Source organism: Balaenoptera borealis, assembly GCF_965194805.1.
Source record: "Balaenoptera borealis genome assembly, chromosome: 1".
Lineage (NCBI taxonomy): Eukaryota > Metazoa > Chordata > Mammalia > Artiodactyla > Balaenopteridae > Balaenoptera > Balaenoptera borealis.
The window spans coordinates 72,318,732-72,339,299 of record NC_138860.1 but is presented as its reverse complement, the minus strand read 5'-3'; positions in this window follow the sequence as shown (position 1 = coordinate 72,339,299).

The window sequence follows — 20,568 nt, the reverse complement described above, 5'->3', positions numbered from 1 at the left end:
TTCCCACAACAGCAGCTTTAAACCCAGTGCTATTGGTTGCTTAATAGTCACATGGACTGCAGGGCTCTAAATGACACCTGCCCTGAAAAATGCCCTGGGGTAGGGAATAGGCAAGAATATTCAACACATGAGAAATTTTTCAAGAAGTCAATAAGAGGAGGGAAGTTGTACTCACTCTTTAAAAAAAAGGAAAAGAAAAAAAAGGACATGCCTAAAGCTCAGTAGAATGAATTATTAGACACATGCAAATTCAAATTCAAAAAGGTTTCAGCTCACACCAGTCGTTTCCATCAGCAAAATGTCTACAAACTATAAATGCTGAAGGGGTTTTAGAGAACTGTGTACCTTCTAGCTGCTGGTGGGATGTAAAGTGGTAACAGCACTAACACAAACTGAATGGAGCTGCTTGAAAAGATAAAAATTGAGCTACCATATGATGCGGCAGGTCAACTTTTGGGCCTATAACCTAAGACCACCTGAATCGGAAAGACACAGGCAGGCAAATGAGCACTGCAGCAATATTGAAATAGCCAAGACATGGAAGCAGAAAAAAGGTTCATAAACAGATGAATGGACAAAGAAGAAGCGGTATACGTACCAAATAGAATAGTAGCCTCGGGAAAAAAATGAACAATGCCGTTTTCAGGACTACAGTTGAGCCTAGAAATAATCATATAATGTTAAGTAACTCAAAAGGGTACGACAAATATCCTATGATAACATTTATACATGTTACCCTAAGATTGCTACCAATGAACATATTTCCACAGAAAAAGACACTCACAGACTTATCAAATAAAGTAATGGTTAGTCAAAATGAAAGGTGGGAGGATGGGTAAATTAGGACATTGGGGTTAACATACATATACTAATGTATGTTAAGTGTATAAAAACATATAACAGATAAACTGTATGAATTATATAATCACCAATACCTTTTCAAATATACATTTTGTAATCACATACATGGTAACAGGACCCGAAGATGAACAGACATATGTATGAATCATTGAGCAGATTCTGTACAGCCAGGCAATCAAAACACTCTAATCAAATTTACTCTGATAAGAAATAGAAATTAAATTTATAAAACAAACATAAGTAAGGAGACATAAACTTCTGGGGGCTTGTCCCAGCACATTCCACTCTAATTTACAACCTCGGATCACTACCTCCAGGAAGACTCTGTTGCTGTAGTAACAAGAGTTGAGAACGTAATAATGCTGCCGCCTTGTGGCTGTTTCCCACAACAGCAGCTTTAAACCCAGTGCTAATAGTTGCTTAATAGTCACAAGGACTGCAGGGCTCTAAATGACACCTGCCCTGAAAAATGCCCTGGGGTAGGGAATAGGCAAGAAAATTCAACACATGAGAAATTTTTCAAGAAGTCAATAAGAGGAGGGAAGTTGTACTCACTCTTTAAAAAAAAAGGAAAAGAAAAAAAAGGACATGCCTAAAGCTCAGTATAAGGAATTATTAGGCACATGCAAATTCAAATTCAACAAGGTTTCAGCTCACACCAGTCATTTCCATCAGCAAAATGTCTATAAACTATAAATGCTGAAGGGGTTTTAGAGAACTGTGTACCTTCTAGCTGCTGGTGGGATGTAAAGTGGTAACAGCACTAACGCAAACTGAATGGAGCTTCTTGAAAAGGTAAAAATTGAGCTACCATATGATGCAGCAGGTCACCCTTTGGGCCTATAACCTAAGACCACCTGAATCGGAAAGACACAGGCAGGCAAATGAGCACTGCAGCAATATTGAAATAGCCAAGACATGGAAGCAGAAAAAAGGTTCATAAACAGATGAATGGACAAAGAAGAAGCGGTATACGTACCAAATAGAATAGTAGCCTCGGGAAAAAAATGAACAATGCCGTTTTCAGGACTACAGTTGAGCCTAGAAATAATCATATAATGTTAAGTAACTCAAAAGGGTACGACAAATATCCTATGATAACATTTATACATGTTACCCTAAGATTGCTACCAATGAACATATTTCCACAGAAAAAGACACTCACAGACTTATCAAATAAAGTAATGGTTAGTCAAAATGAAAGGTGGGAGGATGGGTAAATTAGGACATTGGGGTTAACATACATATACTAATGTATGTTAAGTGTATAAAAACATATAACAGATAAACTGTATGAATTATATAATCACCAATACCTTTTCAAATATACATTTTGTAATCACATACATGGTAACAGGACCCGAAGATGAACAGACATATGTATGAATCATTGAGCAGATTCTGTACAGCCAGGCAATCAAAACACTCTAATCAAATTTACTCTGATAAGAAATAGAAATTAAATTTATAAAACAAACATAAGTAAGGAGACATAAACTTCTGGGGGCTTGTCCCAGCACATTCCACTCTAATTTACAACCTCGGATCACTACCTCCAGGAAGACTCTGTTGCTGTAGTAACAAGAGTTGAGAACGTAATAATGCTGCCGCCTTGTGGCTGTTTCCCACAACAGCAGCTTTAAACCCAGTGCTAATAGTTGCTTAATAGTCACAAGGACTGCAGGGCTCTAAATGACACCTGCCCTGAAAAATGCCCTGGGGTAGGGAATAGGCAAGAAAATTCAACACATGAGAAATTTTTCAAGAAGTCAATAAGAGGAGGGAAGTTGTACTCACTCTTTAAAAAAAAAGGAAAAGAAAAAAAAGGACATGCCTAAAGCTCAGTATAAGGAATTATTAGGCACATGCAAATTCAAATTCAACAAGGTTTCAGCTCACACCAGTCATTTCCATCAGCAAAATGTCTATAAACTATAAATGCTGAAGGGGTTTTAGAGAACTGTGTACCTTCTAGCTGCTGGTGGGATGTAAAGTGGTAACAGCACTAACGCAAACTGAATGGAGCTTCTTGAAAAGGTAAAAATTGAGCTACCATATGATGCAGCAGGTCACCCTTTGGGCCTATAACCTAAGACCACCTGAATCGGAAAGACACAGGCAGGCAAATGAGCACTGCAGCAATATTGAAATAGCCAAGACATGGAAGCAGAAAAAAGGTTCATAAACAGATGAATGGACAAAGAAGTAGTAGTATACGTACCAAATAGAATAGTAGCCTGGGGAAAAAAATGAACAACGCCGTTTTCAGGACTACAGTTGAGCCTAGAAATAATCATATAAGGTTAAGTAACTCAAAAGGGTACGACAAAGATCCTATGATAATATTTATACATGTTATCCTAAGATTGCTACCAATGAACATATTTCCACAGAAAAAGACACTCACAGACTTATGAAATAAACTAATGGTTAGCAAAATGAAAGATGGGAGGATGGATAAATTAGGACTATGGGGTTAACATACATATACTAATGTATGTTAAGTGTATAAAAACATATAACAGATAAACTGTATGAATTATATAATCACCAATACCTTTAAAATATACATTCTGTAATCACATACATGGTAACAGAACCCGAAGATGAACAGACATATGTAGGAATCATTGAGCAGTTTCTGTACAGCCAGACAATCAAAACACTCTAATCAAATTTACTCAGATAAGAAATAGAAATTAAATTTAAAAAACAAACCTAAGTAAGGAGACATAAACTTCTGGGGGCTTGTCCCAGCACATTCCACTCTAATTTACAACCTCGGAACACTACCTCCAGGAAGATTCTGTTGCCCTAGTAACAAGAGATGAGAACGTAATAATGCTGCCGCCTTGTGGCTCTTTCCCACAACAGCAGCTTTAAACCCAGTGCTAATGGTTGCTTAATAGTCACATGGACTGCAGGGCTCTAAATGACACCTGCCCTGAAAAATGCCCTGGGGTAGGGAATAGGCAATAATATTCAACACATGAGAAATTTTTTAAGAAGTCAATAAGAGGAGGGAAGTTGTACTCACTCTTTAAAAAAAAAGGAAAAGAAAAAAAAGGACATGCCTAAAGCTCAGTAGAATGAATTATTAGACACATGCAAATTCAAATTCAAAAAGGTTTCAGCTCACACCAGTCGTTTCCATCAGCAAAATGTCTACAAACTATAAATGCTGAAGGGGTTTTAGAGAACTGTGTACCTTCTAGCTGCTGGTGGGATGTAAAGTGGTAACAGCACTAACACAAACTGAATGGAGCTGCTTGAAAAGATAAAAATTGAGCTACCATATGATGCGGCAGGTCACCTTTTGGGCCTATAACCTAAGACCACCTGAATCGGAAAGACACAGGCAGGCAAATGAGCACTGCAGCAATATTGAAATAGCCAAGACATGGAAGCAGAAAAAAGGTTCATAAACAGATGAATGGACAAAGAAGAAGTGGTATACGTACCAAATAGAATAGTAGCCTCGGGAAAAAAATGAACAATGCCGTTTTCAGGACTACAGTTGAGCCTAGAAATAATCATATAACGTTAAGTAACTCAAAAGGGTACGACAAATATCCTATGAAAACATTTATACATGTTATCCTAAGATTGCTACCAATGAACATATTTCCACAGAAAAAGACACTCACAGACTTATCAAATAAACTAATGGTTAGCCAAAATGAAAGGTGGGAGGATGGGTAAATTAGGACTATGGGGTTAACATACATATACTAATGTATGTTAAGTGTATAAAAACATATAGCAGATAAACTGTATGAATTATATAATCACCAATACCTTTAAAATATACATTTTGTAATCACATACATGGTAACAGGACCCGAAGATGAACAGACATATGTATGAATCATTGAGCAGATTCTGTACAGCCAGGCAATCAAAACACTCTAATCAAATTTACTCTGATAAGAAATAGAAATTAAATTTAAAAAACAAACATAAGTAAGGAGACATAAACTTCTTGGGGCTTGTCCCAGCACATTACACTCTAATTTACAACCTCGGAACACTACCTCCAGGAAGACTCTGTTGCCGTAGTAACAAGAGTTGACAACGTAATAATGCTGCGGCCTTGTGGCTGTTTCCCACAACAGCAGCTTTAAACCCAGTACTAATAGTTGCTTAATAGTCACAAGGACTGCAGGGCTCTAAATGACACCTGCCCTGAAAAATGCCCTGGGGTAGGGAATAGGCAAGAAAATTCAACACATGAGAAATTTTTCAAGAAGTCAATAAGAGGAGGGAAGTTGTACTCACTCTTTAAAAAAAAAGGAAAAGAAAAAAAAGGACATGCCTAAAGCTCAGTATAAGGAATTATTAGACACATGCAAATTTAAATTCAACAAGGTTTCAGCTCACACCAGTCATTTCCATCAGCAAAATGTCTATAAACTATAAATGCTGAAGGGGTTTTAGAGAACTGTGTACCTTCTAGCTGCTGGTGGGATGTAAAGTGGTAACAGCACTAACGCAAACTGAATGGAGCTTCTTGAAAAGGTAAAAATTGAGCTACCATATGATGCAGCAGGTCACCCTTTGGGCCTATAACCTAAGACCACCTGAATCGGAAAGACACAGGCAGGCAAATGAGCACTGCAGCAATATTGAAATAGCCAAGACATGGAAGCAGAAAAAAGGTTCATAAACAGATGAATGGACAAAGAAGAAGTAGTATACGTACCAAATAGAATAGTAGCCTGGGGAAAAAAATGAACAACGCCGTTTTCAGGACTACAGTTGAGCCTAGAAATAATCATATAAGGTTAAGTAACTCAAAAGGGTACGACAAAGATCCTATGATAATATTTATACATGTTATCCTAAGATTGCTACCAATGAACATATTTCCACAGAAAAAGACACTCACAGACTTATGAAATAAACTAATGGTTAGCAAAATGAAAGGTGGGAGGATGGGTAAATTAGGACTATGGGGTTAACATACATATACTAATGTATGTTAAGTGTATAAAAACATATAACAGATAAACTGTATGAATTATATAATCACCAATACCTTTAAAATATACATTTTGTAATCACATACATGGTAACAGGACCCGAGGATGAACAGACATATGTATGAATCATTGAGCAGATTCTGTACAGCCAGGCAATCAAAACACTAAAATCAAATTTACTCCGATAAGAAATAGAAATTAAATTTAAAAAACAAACATAAGTAAGGAGACATAAACTTCTGGAGGCTTGTCCCAGCACATTCCACTCTAATTTACAACCTCGGAACACTACCTCCAGGAAGACTCTGTTGCCATAGTAACAAGAGTTGAGAACGTAATAATGCTGCCGCCTTGTGGCTGTTTCCCACAACAGCAGCTTTAAACCCAGTGCTAAGGGTTGCTTAATAGTCAAAACGACTGCAGGGGTCTAAATGACACCTGCCCTCAAAAAATGCCCTGGGGTAGGGAATACGCAAGAAAATTCAACACATGAGAAATTTTTCAAAAAGTGAATATGAAGAGGGAAGTTGTACTCACACTTTAACAAAAAAAGGAAAAGAAGAAAAAGGATATGCCTAAAGATCAGCATAAGGAATTATTCGCCACATGCGTATCCAACCTCCAAAAAGGTTTCAGCTCACACCAGTCAAATGGCCATCAGCAAAAAGTCTACAAACTATAAATGCTGAAGGGGTTTTAGAGAAATGTATACCTTCTACCTGCTGCTGGGATGTAAAGTGGTAACAGCACTAACGCAAACTGAATGGAGCTGCTTGAAAAGGTAAAAATTGAGCTACCATATGATGCGGCAGGGCACCTCTTCGGCTTATAACCTAAGACTACCAGAATCGGAAAGACACAGGCAGTCAAATGTGCACTGCAGCAATATGGAAATAGCAAAGACATGGAAGCAAAAAAAATGTCCATAAACAGATGAATGGACAGAGAAGAAGTGGTATATGGACAGAATGCAATAGTAGCCTCGGGGAAAAAATGAACAATGCCGTTTTAAGGACTAGAGTTGAGCCTAGAAATAATCATATAAGGTTAAGTAAGTCAAAAGGGTATGACAAATATCCTATGATATCATTTATACATGTTATCCTAAGATTGCGACCAATGAACATATTTCCACAGAAAAAGACACTCACAGACTTACGAAATAAACTAATTGTTAGCCAAAATGAAAGGTGGGAGGATGGGTAAATTAGGACTATGGGATTAACATACATATACTAATGTATGTTAAGTGTATAAAAACATATAACAGATAAACTGTATGAATTATATAATCACCAATACCTTTAAAATATACATTCTGTAATCACATACATGGTAACAGAATCCGAAGATGAACAGACATATGTAGGAATCATTGAGCAGTTTCTGTACAGCCAGACAATCAAAACACTCTAATCAAATTTACTCCGATAAGAAATAGAAATTTAATTTAAAAAACAAAGCTAAGTAAGGAGACATAAACTTCTGGGGGCTTGTCCCAGCACATTCCACTCTAATTTACAACCTCGGAACACTACCTCCAGGAAGATTCTGTTGCCCTAGTAACAAGAGATGAGAACGTAATAATGCTGCCGCCTTGTGGCTCTTTCCCACAACAGCAGCTTTAAACCCAGTGCTATTGGTTGCTTAATAGTCACATGGACTGCAGGGCTCTAAATGACACCTGCCCTGAAAAATGCCCTGGGGTAGGGAATAGGCAAGAATATTCAACACATGAGAAATTTTTCAAGAAGTCAATAAGAGGAGGGAAGTTGTACTCACTCTTTAAAAAAAAGGAAAAGAAAAAAAAGGACATGCCTAAAGCTCAGTAGAATGAATTATTAGACACATGCAAATTCAAATTCAAAAAGGTTTCAGCTCACACCAGTCGTTTCCATCAGCAAAATGTCTACAAACTATAAATGCTGAAGGGGTTTTAGAGAACTGTGTACCTTCTAGCTGCTGGTGGGATGTAAAGTGGTAACAGCACTAACACAAACTGAATGGAGCTGCTTGAAAAGATAAAAATTGAGCTACCATATGATGCGGCAGGTCAACTTTTGGGCCTATAACCTAAGACCACCTGAATCGGAAAGACACAGGCAGGCAAATGAGCACTGCAGCAATATTGAAATAGCCAAGACATGGAAGCAGAAAAAAGGTTCATAAACAGATGAATGGACAAAGAAGAAGCGGTATACGTACCAAATAGAATAGTAGCCTCGGGAAAAAAATGAACAATGCCGTTTTCAGGACTACAGTTGAGCCTAGAAATAATCATATAATGTTAAGTAACTCAAAAGGGTACGACAAATATCCTATGATAACATTTATACATGTTACCCTAAGATTGCTACCAATGAACATATTTCCACAGAAAAAGACACTCACAGACTTATCAAATAAAGTAATGGTTAGTCAAAATGAAAGGTGGGAGGATGGGTAAATTAGGACATTGGGGTTAACATACATATACTAATGTATGTTAAGTGTATAAAAACATATAACAGATAAACTGTATGAATTATATAATCACCAATACCTTTTCAAATATACATTTTGTAATCACATACATGGTAACAGGACCCGAAGATGAACAGACATATGTATGAATCATTGAGCAGATTCTGTACAGCCAGGCAATCAAAACACTCTAATCAAATTTACTCTGATAAGAAATAGAAATTAAATTTATAAAACAAACATAAGTAAGGAGACATAAACTTCTGGGGGCTTGTCCCAGCACATTCCACTCTAATTTACAACCTCGGATCACTACCTCCAGGAAGACTCTGTTGCTGTAGTAACAAGAGTTGAGAACGTAATAATGCTGCCGCCTTGTGGCTGTTTCCCACAACAGCAGCTTTAAACCCAGTGCTAATAGTTGCTTAATAGTCACAAGGACTGCAGGGCTCTAAATGACACCTGCCCTGAAAAATGCCCTGGGGTAGGGAATAGGCAAGAAAATTCAACACATGAGAAATTTTTCAAGAAGTCAATAAGAGGAGGGAAGTTGTACTCACTCTTTAAAAAAAAAGGAAAAGAAAAAAAAGGACATGCCTAAAGCTCAGTATAAGGAATTATTAGGCACATGCAAATTCAAATTCAACAAGGTTTCAGCTCACACCAGTCATTTCCATCAGCAAAATGTCTATAAACTATAAATGCTGAAGGGGTTTTAGAGAACTGTGTACCTTCTAGCTGCTGGTGGGATGTAAAGTGGTAACAGCACTAACGCAAACTGAATGGAGCTTCTTGAAAAGGTAAAAATTTAGCTACCATATGATGCAGCAGGTCACCCTTTGGGCCTATAACCTAAGACCACCTGAATCGGAAAGACACAGGCAGGCAAATGAGCACTGCAGCAATATTGAAATAGCCAAGACATGGAAGCAGAAAAAAGGTTCATAAACAGATGAATGGACAAAGAAGTAGTAGTATACGTACCAAATAGAATAGTAGCCTGGGGAAAAAAATGAACAACGCCGTTTTCAGGACTACAGTTGAGCCTAGAAATAATCATATAAGGTTAAGTAACTCAAAAGGGTACGACAAAGATCCTATGATAATATTTATACATGTTATCCTAAGATTGCTACCAATGAACATATTTCCACAGAAAAAGACACTCACAGACTTATGAAATAAACTAATGGTTAGCAAAATGAAAGATGGGAGGATGGATAAATTAGGACTATGGGGTTAACATACATATACTAATGTATGTTAAGTGTATAAAAACATATAACAGATAAACTGTATGAATTATATAATCACCAATACCTTTAAAATATACATTCTGTAATCACATACATGGTAACAGAACCCGAAGATGAACAGACATATGTAGGAATCATTGAGCAGTTTCTGTACAGCCAGACAATCAAAACACTCTAATCAAATTTACTCCGATAAGAAATAGAAATTAAATTTAAAAAACAAACCTAAGTAAGGAGACATAAACTTCTGGGGGCTTGTCCCAGCACATTCCACTCTAATTTACAACCTCGGAACACTACCTCCAGGAAGATTCTGTTGCCCTAGTAACAAGAGATGAGAACGTAATAATGCTGCCGCCTTGTGGCTCTTTCCCACAACAGCAGCTTTAAACCCAGTGCTAATGGTTGCTTAATAGTCACATGGACTGCAGGGCTCTAAATGACACCTGCCCTGAAAAATGCCCTGGGGTAGGGAATAGGCAATAATATTCAACACATGAGAAATTTTTTAAGAAGTCAATAAGAGGAGGGAAGTTGTACTCACTCTTTAAAAAAAAAGGAAAAGAAAAAAAAGGACATGCCTAAAGCTCAGTAGAATGAATTATTAGACACATGCAAATTCAAATTCAAAAAGGTTTCAGCTCACACCAGTCGTTTCCATCAGCAAAATGTCTACAAACTATAAATGCTGAAGGGGTTTTAGAGAACTGTGTACCTTCTAGCTGCTGGTGGGATGTAAAGTGGTAACAGCACTAACACAAACTGAATGGAGCTGCTTGAAAAGATAAAAATTGAGCTACCATATGATGCGGCAGGTCACCTTTTGGGCCTATAACCTAAGACCACCTGAATCGGAAAGACACAGGCAGGCAAATGAGCACTGCAGCAATATTGAAATAGCCAAGACATGGAAGCAGAAAAAAGGTTCATAAACAGATGAATGGACAAAGAAGAAGTGGTATACGTACCAAATAGAATAGTAGCCTCGGGAAAAAAATGAACAATGCCGTTTTCAGGACTACAGTTGAGCCTAGAAATAATCATATAACGTTAAGTAACTCAAAAGGGTACGACAAATATCCTATGAAAACATTTATACATGTTATCCTAAGATTGCTACCAATGAACATATTTCCACAGAAAAAGACACTCACAGACTTATCAAATAAACTAATGGTTAGCCAAAATGAAAGGTGGGAGGATGGGTAAATTAGGACTATGGGGTTAACATACATATACTAATGTATGTTAAGTGTATAAAAACATATAGCAGATAAACTGTATGAATTATATAATCACCAATACCTTTAAAATATACATTTTGTAATCACATACATGGTAACAGGACCCGAAGATGAACAGACATATGTATGAATCATTGAGCAGATTCTGTACAGCCAGGCAATCAAAACACTCTAATCAAATTTACTCTGATAAGAAATAGAAATTAAATTTAAAAAACAAACATAAGTAAGGAGACATAAACTTCTTGGGGCTTGTCCCAGCACATTCCACTCTAATTTACAACCTCGGAACACTACCTCCAGGAAGACTCTGTTGCCGTAGTAACAAGAGTTGACAACGTAATAATGCTGCGGCCTTGTGGCTGTTTCCCACAACAGCAGCTTTAAACCCAGTACTAATAGTTGCTTAATAGTCACAAGGACTGCAGGGCTCTAAATGACACCTGCCCTGAAAAATGCCCTGGGGTAGGGAATAGGCAAGAAAATTCAACACATGAGAAATTTTTCAAGAAGTCAATAAGAGGAGGGAAGTTGTACTCACTCTTTAAAAAAAAAGGAAAAGAAAAAAAAGGACATGCCTAAAGCTCAGTATAAGGAATTATTAGACACATGCAAATTTAAATTCAACAAGGTTTCAGCTCACACCAGTCATTTCCATCAGCAAAATGTCTATAAACTATAAATGCTGAAGGGGTTTTAGAGAACTGTGTACCTTCTAGCTGCTGGTGGGATGTAAAGTGGTAACAGCACTAACGCAAACTGAATGGAGCTTCTTGAAAAGGTAAAAATTGAGCTACCATATGATGCAGCAGGTCACCCTTTGGGCCTATAACCTAAGACCACCTGAATCGGAAAGACACAGGCAGGCAAATGAGCACTGCAGCAATATTGAAATAGCCAAGACATGGAAGCAGAAAAAAGGTTCATAAACAGATGAATGGACAAAGAAGAAGTAGTATACGTACCAAATAGAATAGTAGCCTGGGGAAAAAAATGAACAACGCCGTTTTCAGGACTACAGTTGAGCCTAGAAATAATCATATAAGGTTAAGTAACTCAAAAGGGTACGACAAAGATCCTATGATAATATTTATACATGTTATCCTAAGATTGCTACCAATGAACATATTTCCACAGAAAAAGACACTCACAGACTTATGAAATAAACTAATGGTTAGCAAAATGAAAGGTGGGAGGATGGGTAAATTAGGACTATGGGGTTAACATACATATACTAATGTATGTTAAGTGTATAAAAACATATAACAGATAAACTGTATGAATTATATAATCACCAATACCTTTAAAATATACATTTTGTAATCACATACATGGTAACAGGACCCGAGGATGAACAGACATATGTATGAATCATTGAGCAGATTCTGTACAGCCAGGCAATCAAAACACTAAAATCAAATTTACTCCGATAAGAAATAGAAATTAAATTTAAAAAACAAACATAAGTAAGGAGACATAAACTTCTGGAGGCTTGTCCCAGCACATTCCACTCTAATTTACAACCTCGGAACACTACCTCCAGGAAGACTCTGTTGCCATAGTAACAAGAGTTGAGAACGTAATAATGCTGCCGCCTTGTGGCTGTTTCCCACAACAGCAGCTTTAAACCCAGTGCTAAGGGTTGCTTAATAGTCAAAACGACTGCAGGGGTCTAAATGACACCTGCCCTCAAAAAATGCCCTGGGGTAGGGAATACGCAAGAAAATTCAACACATGAGAAATTTTTCAAAAAGTGAATATGAAGAGGGAAGTTGTACTCACACTTTAACAAAAAAAGGAAAAGAAGAAAAAGGATATGCCTAAAGATCAGCATAAGGAATTATTCGCCACATGCGTATCCAACCTCCAAAAAGGTTTCAGCTCACACCAGTCAAATGGCCATCAGCAAAAAGTCTACAAACTATAAATGCTGAAGGGGTTTTAGAGAAATGTATACCTTCTACCTGCTGCTGGGATGTAAAGTGGTAACAGCACTAACGCAAACTGAATGGAGCTGCTTGAAAAGGTAAAAATTGAGCTACCATATGATGCGGCAGGGCACCTCTTCGGCTTATAACCTAAGACTACCAGAATCGGAAAGACACAGGCAGTCAAATGTGCACTGCAGCAATATGGAAATAGCAAAGACATGGAAGCAAAAAAAATGTCCATAAACAGATGAATGGACAGAGAAGAAGTGGTATATGGACAGAATGCAATAGTAGCCTCGGGGAAAAACTGAACAATGCCGTTTTAAGGACTAGAGTTGAGCCTAGAAATAATCATATAAGGTTAAGTAAGTCAAAAGGGTACGACAAATATCCTATGATAACATTTATACATGTTACCCTAAGATTGCTACCAATGAACATATTTCCACAGAAAAAGACACTCACAGACTTATCAAATAAACTAATGGTTAGTCAAAATGAAAGGTGGGAGGATGGGTAAATTAGGACTATGGGGTTAACATACATATACTAATGTATGTTAAGTGTATAAAAACATATAACAGATAAACTGTATGAATTATATAATCACCAATACCTTTTCAAATATACATTTTGTAATCACATACATGGTAACAGGACCCGAAGATGAACAGACATATGTATGAATCATTGAGCAGATTCTGTACAGCCAGGCAATCAAAACACTCTAATCAAATTTACTCTGATAAGAAATAGAAATTAAATTTAAAAAACAAACATAAGTAAGGAGACATAAACTTCTGGGGGCTTGTCTCAGCACATTCCACTCTAATTTACAACCTCGGATCACTACCTCCAGGAAGACTCTGTTGCTGTAGTAACAAGAGTTGAGAACGTAATAATGCTGCCGCCTTGTGGCTGTTTCCCACAACAGCAGCTTTAAACCCAGTGCTAATAGTTGCTTAATAGTCACAAGGACTGCAGGGCTCTAAATGACACCTGCCCTGAAAAATGCCCTGGGGTAGGGAATAGGCAAGAAAATTCAACACATGAGAAATTTTTCAAGAAGTCAATAAGAGGAGGGAAGTTGTACTCACTCTTTAAAAAAAAAGGAAAAGAAAAAAAAGGACATGCCTAAAGCTCAGTATAAGGAATTATTAGACACATGCAAATTCAAATTCAACAAGGTTTCAGCTCACACCAGTCATTTCCATCAGCAAAATGTCTATAAACTATAAATGCTGAAGGGGTTTTAGAGAACTGTGTACCTTCTAGCTGCTGGTGGGATGTAAAGTGGTAACAGCACTAACGCAAACTGAATGGAGCTTCTCGAAAAGGTAAAAATTGAGCTACCATATGATGCAGGAGGTCACCCCTTGGGCCTATAACCTAAGACCACCTGAATCGGAAAGACACAGGCAGGCAAATGAGCACTGCAGCAATATTGAAATAGCCAAGACATGGAAGCAGAAAAAAGGTTCATAAACAGATGAATGGACAAAGAAGAAGTAGTATACGTACCAAATAGAATAGTAGCCTGGGGAAAAAAATGAACAACGCCGTTTTCAGGACTACAGTTGAGCCTAGAAATAATCATATAAGGTTAAGTAACTCAAAAGGGTACGACAAAGATCCTATGATAATATTTATACATGTTATCCTAAGATTGCTACCAATGAACATATTTCCACAGAAAAAGACACTCACAGACTTATGAAATAAACTAATGGTTAGCAAAATGAAAGGTGGGAGGATGGATAAATTAGGACTATGGGGTTAACATACATATACTAATGTATGTTAAGTGTATAAAAACATATAACAGATAAACTGTATGAATTATATAATCACCAATACCTTTAAAATATACATTCTGTAATCACATACATGGTAACAGAACCCGAAGATGAACAGACATATGTAGGAATCATTGAGCAGTTTCTGTACAGCCAGACAATCAAAACACTCTAATCAAATTTACTCCGATAAGAAATAGAAATTAAATTTAAAAAACAAACCTAAGTAAGGAGACATAAACTTCTGGGGGCTTGTCCCAGCACATTCCACTCTAATTTACAACCTCGGAACACTACCTCCAGGAAGATTCTGTTGCCCTAGTAACAAGAGATGAGAACGTAATAATGCTGCCGCCTTGTGGCTCTTTCCCACAACAGCAGCTTTAAACCCAGTGCTAATGGTTGCTTAATAGTCACATGGACTGCAGGGCTCTAAATGACACCTGCCCTGAAAAATGCCCTGGGGTAGGGAATAGGCAAGAATATTCAACACATGAGAAATTTTTCAAGAAGTCAATAAGAGGAGGGAAGTTGTACTCACTCTTTAAAAAAAAGGAAAAGAAAAAAAAGGACATGCCTAAAGCTCAGTAGAATGAATTATTAGACACATGCAAATTCAAATTCAAAAAGGTTTCAGCTCACACCAGTCGTTTCCATCAGCAAAATGTCTACAAACTATAAATGCTGAAGGGGTTTTAGAGAACTGTGTACCTTCTAGCTGCTGGTGGGATGTAAAGTGGTAACAGCACTAACACAAACTGAATGGAGCTGCTTGAAAAGATAAAAATTGAGCTACCATATGATGCGGCAGGTCACCTTTTGGGCCTATAACCTAAGACCACCTGAATCGGAAAGACACAGGCAGGCAAATGAGCACTGCAGCAATATTGAAATAGCCAAGACATGGAAGCAGAAAAAAGGTTCATAAACAGATGAATGGACAAAGAAGAAGTGGTATACGTACCAAATAGAATAGTAGCCTCGGGAAAAAAATGAACAATGCCGTTTTCAGGACTACAGTTGAGCCTAGAAATAATCATATAACGTTAAGTAACTCAAAAGGGTACGACAAATATCCTATGAAAACATTTATACATGTTATCCTAAGATTGCTACCAATGAACATATTTCCACAGAAAAAGACACTCACAGACTTATCAAATAAACTAATGGTTAGCCAAAATGAAAGGTGGGAGGATGGGTAAATTAGGACTATGGGGTTAACATACATATACTAATGTATGTTAAGTGTATAAAAACATATAACAGATAAACTGTATGAATTATATAATCACCAATACCTTTAAAATATACATTTTGTAATCACATACATGGTAACAGGACCCGAAGATGAACAGACATATGTATGAATCATTGAGCAGATTCTGTACAGCCAGGCAATCAAAACACTCTAATCAAATTTACTCTGATAAGAAATAGAAATTAAATTTAAAAAACAAACATAAGTAAGGAGACATAAACTTCTGGGGGCTTGTCCCAGCACATTCCACTCTAATTTACAACCTCGGAACACTACCTCCAGGAAGACTCTGTTGCCGTAGTAACAAGAGTTGAGAACGTAATAATGCTGCGGCCTTGTGGCTGTTTCCCACAATAGCAGCTTTAAACCCAGTACTAATAGTTGCTTAATAGTCACAAGGACTGCAGGGCTATAAATGACACCTGCCCTGAAAAATGCCCTGGGGTAGGGAATAGGCAAGAAAATTCAACACATGAGAAATTTTTCAAGAAGTCAATAAGAGGAGGGAAGTTGTACTCACTCTTTAAAAAAAAAGGAAAAGAAAAAAAAGGACATGCCTAAAGCTCAGTATAAGGAATTATTAGACACATGCAAATTCAAATTCAACAAGGTTTCAGCTCACACCAGTCATTTCCATCAGCAAAATGTCTATAAACTATAAATGCTGAAGGGGTTTTAGAGAACTGTGTACCTTCTAGCTGCTGGTGGGATGTAAAGTGGTAACAGCACTAACGCAAACTGAATGGAGCTTCTTGAAAAGGTAAAAATTGAGCTACCATATGATGCAGCAGGTCACCCTTTGGGCCTATAACCTAAGACCACCTGAATCGGAAAGACACAGGCAGGCAAATATGCACTGCAGCAATATTGAAATAGCCAAGACATGGAAGCAGAAAAAAGGTTCATAAACAGATGAATGGACAAAGAAGAAGTGGTATACGTACCAAATAGAATAGTAGCCTGGGGAAAAAAATGAACAACGCCGTTTTCAGGACTACAGTTGAGCCTAGAAATAATCATATAAGGTTAAGTAACTCAAAAGGGTACGACAAATATCCTATGATAACATTTATACATGTTATCCTAAGATAGCTACCAATGAACATATTTCCACAGAAAAAGACACTCACAGACTTATGAAATAAACTAATGGTTAGCCAAAATGAAAGGTGGGAGGATGGGTTAACTAGGACAATGGGGTTAACATACATATACTAATGTATGTTAAGTGTATAAAAACATATAACAGATAAACTGTATGAATTATATAATCACCAATACCTTTAAAATATACATTTTGTAATCACATACATGGTAACAGGACCCGAGGATGAACAGACATATGTATGAATCATTGAGCAGATTCTGTACAGCCAGGCAATCAAAACACTAAAATCAAATTTACTCCGATAAGAAATAGAAATTAAATTTAAAAAACAAACATAAGTAAGGAGACATAAACTTCTGGAGGCTTGTCCCAGCACATTCCACTCTAATTTACAACCTCGGAACACTACCTCCAGGAAGACTCTGTTGCCATAGTAACAAGAGTTGAGAACGTAATAATGCTGCCGCCTTGTGGCTGTTTCCCACAACAGCAGCTTTAAACCCAGTGCTAAGGGTTGCTTAATAGTCAAAACGACTGCAGGGGTCTAAATGACACCTGCCCTCAAAAAATGCCCTGGGGTAGGGAATACGCAAGAAAATTCAACACATGAGAAATTTTTCAAAAAGTGAATATGAAGAGGGAAGTTGTACTCACACTTTAACAAAAAAAGGAAAAGAAGAAAAAGGATATGCCTAAAGATCAGCATAAGGAATTATTCGCCACATGCGTATCCAACCTCCAAAAAGGTTTCAGCTCACACCAGTCAATGGCCATCAGCAAAAAGTCTACAAACTATAAATGCTGAAGGGGTTTTAGAGAAATGTATACCTTCTATCTGCTGCTGGGATGTAAAGTGGTAACAGCACTAACGCAAACTGAATGGAGCTGCTTGAAAAGGTAAAAATTGAGCAACCATATGATGCGGCAGGGCACCTCTTCGGCTTATAACCTAAGACTACCAGAATCGGAAAGACACAGGCAGTCAAATGTGCACTGCAGCAATATGGAAATAGCAAAGACATGGAAGCAAAAAAAATGTCCATAAACAGATGAATGGACAGAGAAGAAGTGGTATATGGACAGAATGCAATAGTAGCCTCGGGGAAAAAATGAACAATGCCGTTTTAAGGACTAGAGTTGAGCCTAGAAATAATCATATAAGGTTAAGTAAGTCAAAAGGGTATGACAAATATCCTATGATATCATTTATACATGTTATCCTAAGATTGCTACCAATGAACATATTTCCACAGAAAAAGACACTCACAGACTTATCAAATAAACTAATGGTTAGCCAAAATGAAAGGTGGGAGGATGGGTAAATTAGGACTATGGGGTTAACATACATATACTAATGTATGTTAAGTGTATAAAAACATATAACAGATAAACTGTATGAATTATATAATCACCAATACCTTTAAAATATACATTTTGTAATCACATACATGGTAACAGGACCCGAAGATGAACAGACATATGTATGAATCATTGAGCAGATTCTGTACAGCCAGGCAATCAAAACACTCTAATCAAATTTACTCAGATAAGAAATAGAAATTAAATTTAAAAAACAAACCTAAGTAAGGAGACATAAACTTCTGGGGGCTTGTCCCAGCACATTCCACTCTAATTTACAACCTCGGAACACTACCTCCAGGAAGATTCTGTTGCCCTAGTAACAAGAGATGAGAACGTAATAATGCTGCCGCCTTGTGGCTCTTTCCCACAACAGCAGCTTTAAACCCAGTGCTAATGGTTGCTTAATAGTCACATGGACTGCAGGGCTCTAAATGACACCTGCCCTGAAAAATGCCCTGGGGTAGGGAATAGGCAAGAATATTCAACACATGAGAAATTTTTCAAGAAGTCAATAAGAGGAGGGAAGTTGTACTCACTCTTTAAAAAAAAGGAAAAGAAAAAAAAGGACATGCCTAAAGCTCAGTAGAATGAATTATTAGACACATGCAAATTCAAATTCAAAAAGGTTTCAGCTCACACCAGTCGTTTCCATCAGCAAAATGTCTACAAACTATAAATGCTGAAGGGGTTTTAGAGAACTGTGTACCTTCTAGCTGCTGGTGGGATGTAAAGTGGTAACAGCACTAACACAAACTGAATGGAGCTGCTTGAAAAGATAAAAATTGAGCTACCATATGATGCGGCAGGTCAACTTTTGGGCCTATAACCTAAGACCACCTGAATCGGAAAGACACAGGCAGGCAAATGAGCACTGCAGCAATATTGAAATAGCCAAGACATGGAAGCAGAAAAAAGGTTCATAAACAGATGAATGGACAAAGAAGAAGCGGTATACGTACCAAATAGAATAGTAGCCTCGGGAAAAAAATGAACAATGCCGTTTTCAGGACTACAGTTGAGCCTAGAAATAATCATATAAGGTTAAGTAAGTCAAAAGGGTATGACAAATATCCTATGATATCATTTATACATGTTATCCTAAGATTGCTACCAATGAACATATTTCCACAGAAAAAGACACTCACAGACTTATGAAATAAACTAATTGTTAGCCAAAATGAAAGGTGGGAGGATGGGTAAATTAGGACTATGGGATTAACATACATATACTAATGTATGTTAAGTGTATAAAAACATATAACAGATAAACTGTATGACTTACATAATCACCAATACCTTTAAAATATATATTCTGTAATCACATACATGGTAACAGAATCCGAAGATGAACAGACATATGTAGGAATCATTGAGCAGTTTCTGTACAGCCAGACAATCAAAACACTCTAATCAAATTTACTCCGATAAGAAATAGAAATTTAATTTAAAAAACAAAGCTAAGTAAGGAGACATAAACTTCTGGGGGCTTGTCCCAGCACATTCCACTCTAATTTACAACCTCGGAACACTACCTCCAGGAAGATTCTGTTGCCCTAGTAACAAGAGATGAGAACGTAATAATGCTGCCGCCTTGTGGCTCTTTCCCACAACAGCAGCTTTAAACCCAGTGCTAATGGTTGCTTAATAGTCACATGGACTGCAGGGCTCTAAATGACACCTGCCCTGAAAAATGCCCTGGGGTAGGGAATAGGCAAGAATATTCAACACATGAGAAATTTTTCAAGAAATCAATAAGAGGAGGGAAGTTGTACTCACTCTTTAAAAAAAAAGGAAAAGAAAAAAAAGGACATGCCTAAACCTCAGTATAAGGAATTATTAGACACATGCAAATGCAAATTCAAAAAGGTTTCAGCTCACACCAGTCATTTCCATCAGCAAAATGTCTACAAACTATAAATGCTGAAGGAGTTTTAGAGAACTGTGTACCTTCTAGATCCTGGTGGGATGTAAAGTGGTAACAGCACTAACGCAAACTGAATTGAGCTGTTGAAAAGGTAAAAATTGAGCTACCATATGATGCGGCAGGTCACCTTTTGGGCCTATAACCTAAGACCACCTGAATCGGAAAGACACAGGCAGGCAAATGAGCACTGCAGCAATATTGAAATAGCCAAGACATGGAAGCAGAAAAAAGGTTCATAAACAGATGAATGGACAAAGAAGAAGTGGTATACGTACCAAATAGAATAGTAGCCTCGGGAAAAAAATGAACAATGCCGTTTTCAGGACTACAGTTGAGCCTAGAAATAATCATATAAGGTTAAGTAACTCAAAAGGGTACGA